This window comes from Triturus cristatus, chromosome 2_2 (assembly GCF_964204655.1).
Source record: "Triturus cristatus chromosome 2_2, aTriCri1.1, whole genome shotgun sequence".
Lineage (NCBI taxonomy): Eukaryota > Metazoa > Chordata > Amphibia > Caudata > Salamandridae > Triturus > Triturus cristatus.
In genome coordinates, this window is record NC_140582.1 from 755,458,243 (window position 1) to 755,466,596 (window position 8,354).

At 46.7% G+C, this 8,354-nt stretch overlaps 1 protein-coding gene across 3 annotated transcripts in view; it reads right to left on the reverse strand.

Annotated features, from left to right (window-relative positions):
* SLC7A2 (solute carrier family 7 member 2) overlaps window positions 1-6,576 on the reverse strand; it is a 445,257-nt gene extending 438,681 nt beyond the window's left edge. For 2 of the 3 annotated variants that reach the window (XM_085642005.1, XM_085642009.1), the window contains exon 1: window positions 6,294-6,576. The gene's annotated coding sequence lies outside the window, so the exon portion shown is untranslated. The remainder of the gene's footprint in view (window positions 1-6,293) is intronic. The other variant, XM_085642008.1, reaches the window with a different exon arrangement.
* Between the last annotated feature and the right edge of the window lie 1,778 nt (window positions 6,577-8,354).

The window sequence follows — 8,354 nt, forward strand, 5'->3', positions numbered from 1 at the left end:
GTTATACACTTAACAGGTCACATAGGAAAGGGGGTGGCTTAGTTGTCATTTATCATAATTCGATAACGGCATCTTTAGACCCATCAGTTAATGGGGAATGTGAAGCGCTGGATTTCTGCTTTTATCTCTCACACCACTACACCTTCAGAGGCACTCTTATTTATAGGCCACCTGGCCCTAGAGAGCGGTTTTTAATACAAGCAGGTAGTATACTGGAAAATGGGATGTGTCAATTCCTATACGGTGCTGGGAGATTTTAACTTCCATCTGGAGGCACTCTCGGATTCAGACACCGTCAGCCTGCTGTACTCGATGAGTGGCGGAAACCTAGAGCAACTCATAATGGGCTCCACTCACCAGGCAGGTCACGCACTGGATTTCTTTTTTTCCAATAATTCACAGTTGCTAGTCACGGGCCTTCTACCCCTAGTTTGGTCAGACCATAAGGCAGTGCTATTCGAGCTCACTGTGCCTTACCGTTATACTTTGAAACCATTAAAAAAATATCTGGTGAAAAGAGCATGGAACAAGGTAGAAGCTGAGGATTTACAGGAATTGTTAACCTCGACTCTAACTACGCTACCTAGAGGTCTGGACTAGGCTACTATGTCATATATAAATTGGTTGGAAGCAGCAGGGAACAAGCTAGCTCCCGAAAAACTCCTCCGCCACAACAGGCCGCATCCTTCCTCTCCCTGGTACTCTCAGGAACTTAGAGATCAAAAACTGATCTGTAAGCACCTGGAAAGAAACTGTAGGAAGGAATATAATGACAAGGGAAAAAAGGAATAAAAATGGAGTCTAGCTCATTATAAACAGCTGCTCCATAAAACCAAACAAGAGTTTTTTACCAATAGAATTAACTCTGCAAAAAACTCGTCTAAAGAGCTTTTTAAAACTGTAACTACCCTGGCTCACCCAGCCTCTCGCACCATCCCGGCTAGCGAAGAACTATGTAACAAATTAGCCAAATTCTTTTTTGACAAAGTCAATGCCATTTTTTCCACCTTCTCCGATTCAACAACTAAAACAACTCCTGTCCAGACGACCAGTTCTAATGTAGAAAAGAGTGATACTTTTCTATTGGATAGATTTGCCCCTCTAACGGCCATGAATATTCTCAATCTTTTAATGATAGTGAAGTCAGGCTCCCTGTATGATCCATGCCCGATATCTATATTAAAACTTGCATCCAATACAGTTTCATGAATACTGACCTCCATCATAAACACAATGTTTTTATAAGGGTATTTTCCTAAAGACTGGAAAAGGGCATCCATTCTACCCTGCTCAAAAAACCGAGCCTGGACTCTAGAGATCACAACAACTTTAGACCCATTTCCAGACTATTACGCCCTGCGAAAATCATAGAGAAAAACATGAATGCGCAACTTAGCCTGTTTCTGCAAGAATCTCAGGCGCTGAACCCGACCCAGTACGGTTTCAGATGGGGGCACAGCACAGAGACTGCGCTCCTCAAGTCCACAGAAGAGATTAGGACTATACTTGACCAGGGAGGACATGCTGCATTGATTATGTTGGACCTCTCAGCGGCCTTTGATACGGTCCATCTAGTTTTGTTGATGGACCGATTGCATGAGTTTGGAGTCCAGGGCACCGCCTGGAAACTACTCAAATGTTTTCTATCAAACAGAACTCAAACTGTTTCCCTCGGTCAATTCTCGGCCGAACCATTCTCTCTGCCCTGTGGAGTCCCGCAGAGGTCCACCTAAATTGTGGTGTATATACGGCCAGAAGAGTTGTTGGGAATGGCTTCCCGGCTCCAGGACTTTATGAATGCCGTGGGGATCTGGATGGCTCAAAACTGCCTTAAGCTCAACTCTGTTAAAACGGAGGTTGTATTATTTGGCAACGACCCCAACTTCTGGACCCCTGACTGGTGGTAAAACGTATCGGGTCCTCTTCCCACTCCTAGCAGGAAGGTGAACAACCTGGGAGTGTGGATTGACAAGAAACTTAGCTTTAGGGATCAAGTGAATACAGTGGCTTCATCTACATCGTATATCCTCTGATTCTGTAAAAAAATAATGCCATTTCTGCCCAAAGACACTCAACAAACAGTTATCACAGCCTTAACAATGTCCAGGCTGGATTATTGTAACAGTCTATATTTTAATATCCAGGAAGGGTTTACGGGCAAATTGCAACTCTTGCAGAATGCTGCTGCCAGACGACTTACTGGTGCACCAAAAATACGCCTCAATCTCGGCTAAGATCAAAAAAGTTCATTGGCTGCCTGTTAAGAAGCGTGCTCAGTTTAAAGCCTTATGTTTAGTCTTTAAAACCCTTCATGGAGCTGGGCCAGACTACTTAAAACAGTGATTCCGTTGGTATGTACCAAAAAGATCGCTGCGTTCATCAGAAGCAAAATTGGTGTTGGTGCCCTTTGTGAAAAAAAGCCAACTGGGGTGGCAGAAGCTTTGTGGCTGGCGCAGCCAAAGCATGAAATGGTCTCCCACTACACCTTAGATGCATGACCAACCTACTGGCTGCCAGGAAGGCGTTAAAAACATGGCTTTTTATTAATTAATTTTGATAATACTCCCACCACATTAGTCCCCGTTAGGACTTCACATAGCACCAGGACACCTTCGGGTAACAGTTAGCGCTCTATAAATGTCACTAACAATAACAACAATAACTTAAACTTGAGCTCTAGACGAAGTTCTTCCTGTGGTGCTGAAGACGGTAGATTTGCCAGTGCTCTCACACTTTGCATGTAGATGGTGCTCAGCTCTTGTATGTGTTTATCTCTCCAGGCACAGAAGAGCACAGGTAGGAGCTTAGCGTTCAATGTCATCATATGAGGACCAATGGCTCCTATGTCACAGACATTTGTAACTCGTTTCACTGGTTTGGTTGTCCTATGTGCTTTTTGCTTTCACTTACGGATATTGTGTGCCCAGGATAATTTGGAGTTTACAGGTACTCCCAAATAATCATGTTTTGTTTCTAGGTCTATGGTTTGCTGTTCTACCGTCCATTCAAGATGTTTCTCTTTTTTTTCCAAAGGCCATTGTTTAGTTTATGACACATTTACTGTCAATAAGCTGTCAAATGTTAATGTAAACAAACTCAACAGTTATCTTTGTAAACCTGATCAAGTTTGAGAAGAGTTCACCAGGTTGCCTGCATAGGCCACGTGTCTGATAGTTTGGTTGCCTAATTTCGGGGGTGAGGCCTTCTAAGGAATTCGATTAATTTGGGAGATCCAAGATGTACGCACAGCGGCGGAGCCATTGTCCTTGTTAGACTCTATTTGCATCCTGGGGGAAACTTCTTTGATTACTTAGGAAAATGCCTGGTGAGGGATGCCTTAGGCATAAAAAAATGAATTACACAGGTGAGCTTTTGTTTGTAAATGTACTTTAGGACAAATCGTCACTGACAGTTCGTAGTTTGTGGTGTTGCCATCTGCACTTATTTTTGGGCTGGGAATTCCAGAAAAAGTGGGAGAACAACAAAAAAGGGTGAAAGAAAAAGGTGGAAAAATTGGGATGAATAGAGAAAGTAGGTAGGGATGAAAAGGTATCTGCAAGAAGAAGATAAAGAGACAGGAGGGACTGAATGGTTGACAGTGTGTGGCGCAACAGCCAGAGCTGCCGGGCTTAGAGCTGGGGATCCCAGTTCGAGTCACGGCGTCGGCTCGGCCTCCAGTGTGTCTGGGCACCCGCCAATGTCCCCGTGCCTAGAAATAGCGCCTAGAATCCCTCACATTACAGGCGCTCTACAAATCCGAGCATTCAAGAAAGAGGCACACGCTGTAATTCATGGCTTGGCAGCAGCGACAGAGGGATTCGAACAAAAACACGGGCAGGCACTCTTCGTTTTACAAGTAAAACACCGTTGTCAACTTCTAATGAAACTGTGATCCGTATTAGAGAGCGTTATGGCACAGGTAGTGTGAAACTGTGTCAGTAACAGTAACGATGTACTAAATCCTCTATGGGGCGCATGCTTTTCTCTGATGGAACAACTTCACTGAACTCTGGTTTGTGTAAATTACTTCCCACATCAGTTCTTGGCTGCTTTGCGCTCGCGGCCTCAGCGCTCTTATTCCCACGGAAAGTGATCGCATTCTTCCGTGACTGTTAGTAAAAAAAAAAAAAAACATATGGTTGGTCGGTCGTATCTGCGTAGCCTGTGGCCGAGCCTAGGGCCGGGGGTTCGGTTTGCCTGCTGAAGAGAGAGGGATTCACCCACCGCCTCTCTCCCTGAAAGGTTTGCCTGCCTGCTCTCCAGCGTCCTCGCCAGAAGTATGCAGCTGGAAATGCAAACTTGGCAGTCAGGGCGCGCGACTCGCACGGCACACGCTCTGTGATATTTCTAAATGTATCGGTAAACTAGGCTTCAGCAGAAACACAAATAAAGAGACGGGGGGGGGGCGTGTCTCTGAAGACTATAAGCGCAGTTACGTCCAGCCCCAGCGACCCTGCACCTGCATTAAGTTACGTTTCCGTCGCCAGAACCCTCGGTCCGTGCCCAGTCTGGGCTTCACTTTTGCTATTCGGCTGCGGACCCGCTGCTGGGTGACAGGGTTCGGGAAACGACGCGCATGCGCAGGACTCTGACTATAAATATCTGCACAGGAAGCCCTCACGGGAGAAAGCGATTTACGGAAGAAACTTTATAAGTGTACATTGGCAGGAGATGACCGTGTCACTAGGGAGCAACCATGGCCGTCTTTAGGAGCAGTAAGGGGTAGGAGGCTTACCATTTAGTGCCTCCGGCACGGTCCTTCCTGGTGTAGGCGGCTGAAGGAAGAGAAAGTAAGCACGGTTTCTAGGAGCTCTGTGGACTTTTCGTATAAAGTCGCTCCAACAAACCCCTCGGCAGCATGTATGAGGCAGGCGAGGGGCATAGTTTGGGAAAATAGGGGTCAACCCTGTTATTTCATCGGTTCAAAGGGCCCCGATGGCACTTCCACTACTCCTAGCTATTATAGCGAATCATTGGTTATTTTTGGTCCCGAGTTTTCACTTACAAATCTCGGTTAAAAGTGTTTCCGTAGCTGGCTTTACCAACGCACAGACTCGCCTTCCCAGAATGCACTGGTTTCACAAATTAAGACACGGGACTGCCATTAACAAGACATCCCTGTCTCCTGAACACATCTAACCAGTAACCTTTGGAAAGGCCTGCAGACTCACCTCTGTCAAGCAGTTGCAACTTGAGTCCATGCAATGTGTGGAATCTCAAACCAGTCCTGCATTTAGACCCCGACCCGCAACAAGATGTGTCGTGAGGCAACTAGTTTCCCTTTCAACATTAGTACTATAGGCTAAAAATGAGCACCAAATTGTTGTCGGGTAAAAAAGTAACACACTGAAGAGAGATGTCACACATGGCATGAGGCCCCTTGGCAGCTGAGCCCCTGCTCAAGTGGCAGTCCAGCCAGCTTTACATCCACCACCTTGCAATTTAAACCATTACAAGCCCTACAGGTCTGAAGTTGGTATGTGGGTGCCTTTCAAAATAAACACACGTGGAATGCTGATTATTGTGACACCTTTGCACTACTTTTAGGGCACAGATACTTTTTTGACCCAAATGCCCTTTATTATTCACCAAAGCGCCAGAGATTATGATGATGTTTGCTTTGTTGCACTATTCGAACGTGTTTGTGTGTCTGCATCTGGCATCACACATTCGGAAAGCGTGGCTCTGCCGCACACCATTGTCATTACTGAGGCACATATGAAAGTTCCCACCCAGTCCCAGATACAATATTGTTGCAGGTCCCACGACGCTGAGCGTTTTCTCTTTACCTAAAGCGAGGCGGGAGGAGGAGCACTGGCAAAATATGAGAAAGCACCATGTTGTCAGAATATTGGACAGTAGCACCTTTGGATTGAACAACATTGGGGCAATTATATGTGTAAACATACAATACTTTGAATGCATATAAAAGGTCCCTGCACATCGGGATGGCTCCTAGACAATATGAGTTGGAAGACATGGTTAATTAATATCCCAAGAAATGTATGCTAAGGAACCCAAACACACTCCCCCGGTTTCTTACAAAATGTTACTGGTAACTTTTGTGCTGTCATCAAAATCATAACACGGTGTATAAGTAGGCGGGGCACGCCCTTTCAGGAGAAAATAAAAAGCAACATAGAAAGAATGCGCTGAAATGCAAACCAGAAAGCAAATATGCGCCTTGAAGTTTCTGACACATGCAGAAGTGCGCCGAGTGACATCTGAGCTGCAACAGCCACTGCAGCAAGCAAACCACAACACACGAGCACAGGGCAGGAAGGCTCACTTACAGCGAGGTCTGTGCAGGAAGGAAGGTAAGGTTACACCGTGCTTGGACTCCTCCCTTCTGGTGGGCTCGAGGAGGTCTCACTGGTGTCTTTCGGGGTCTTCGATGCAGCTGAAGTGAAAGGGGAAGAAAGGGGCTCCCGCTCCTAGTTTAGGGCTGCAAAGAGCAGCCGCACACCCAGCACCGAGTCCCAACACGTGCAAAAGGCAGGGCTCCTGCCCGGGGCTCAGGTTCCAGGCTCGGCACCAGCACCCTCGCCTCTCCCGCCTCCTGTCAAAGTCAAACACAGAGGGAGGGGGTGCGCCCGCCGAGCGCTCCTCTGACAGGCAGAGGAGGGAGGGGCTCCTCGGGGTAAGCGAGGATACACGCGCAAAAACGGAGCTGTGAGGCCAGCGTGAAGGGAAACCACATTTCCTGTGCAACAAGTACATCTGAAATCTTCATTGTATATATATTTTTACTTTTATGCGCATTTATGCGCATTTGGTCGTACCGAGATTGTTATAATTAAATAACTAAAGCGCCAACTTAACTTGAACTAGAGCCAAGAAGCACAATTTAGAGATGTCAGTTTTGTTCCAGTAAGAGCATCCCTGTGTGGTAGCAAGGTGGGCAGGCCAGCAATATGGCAGGCAGAGCCGATCTAATGCCGAGCCCAGGGTTTGTTTGGCTTAGCCCTCTCTAAGGGCCATTAACACCAGCCGAGCCACGCACCTCGCACACCGCCCTGGCAGCGATGCCATTAGGGGACCAGGAAGCAAGCCATTTGTAATGAGAACGCTGTATGTGACCTATATTTATATCTGTGATGGACCAACATTGTAGTTTATTTTCAATATGTACAAGAGAGGCTATTGCTTTGTCTGGAATCCTTAGTGTAGCTCAATCTCTACACCGTGTTAAATAAATACACGCATTACATATTAAATTTGAAACAACGCGTTTCTAGAAAAAATGGTAAATCAAGTTAAACAAATCCATTTCAGCTCAGCTACTGGCACACTTTAACACAGAACCCATCCTGTGCAATTTCTTTTTGCATTTTTGTTCACCTCTGTGGTAAGGGAAGCGTTTCTGATGAGGTCACCATCAAGACCCTGTAGTGATGTGAAAATGCTCAGCAAAAAAAGACATTAGCATAACATCATCACACCTTCGTAGCTCTCTGCAAGTCACGGCCCAGCCCACATATAGTGCACACAGTGTAACCCTTGCACCTTAGGTCTCCTTCAGAGGCGCCCCTCCGTTCCTCGTGCATGTTTTCACAACTCTATTGTCCCCAAGAGAGATGGCGGCCGCCTAACTGTTCATAGCCTGCCGCTGACTGCACCCCTCACGCTTGCCACACTGATCTATTAAGTCTAGGCCGATCTTGCTCCTTCCTTTTTCTTCGAAGGTTGCAGAAAAATATGTTAACCAGCAGCTTTCAATGTTTATCAAGCTCAGGAGCTTCTGCATAGATCGCAGTTGGGCTTTCGCCCTCGCTACATTACAGAGCCTGCCCTGTTGCTTGCATCTCAGTCCATTCATAAAATTCTTGACAGAGGTGAGACTGCTTCATTGCTGATGTTGGACCTGATGCGGCCTCTGACTCTGTATCCCACAACCGCCTACCTCAGCAGCTGAGGAGCGGCGGTGTCAGTCACAAGGCCCTGCATTGGTTCACCTCCTTTCTTCAGCAGCGCACCTTTCAGGTCAGCGGCGGCTCCTCCTCTGAGGCAGAGGAGCCCCACCCCACTGCATATAAACATACAATGATAGAAAAGCAATTAATAAAACTGCTTTATTATCATTTTATTTTATAATACAGAGTCAGAGCTGAGTTTTGAGGGTGAGGCCATCGTCTGACAGCAGCAGGAGGAGTGGTGGGCACAGGGCATTGCAAGTGTGCATGACAGTTTGGCCGGTTGTCTTATCCTGGCCAAACCGTCATGAACACATAGCTATCTCTATGCTGTTGCATGGAGAGCAGCAGACACAGGCTCCTAGCATTTGCAGGAGCGTAAAACCAGCCCGCTCCGCCCAATTACTGCACTTCTCCTATGCTGGGTAGTACCAGCAGGAT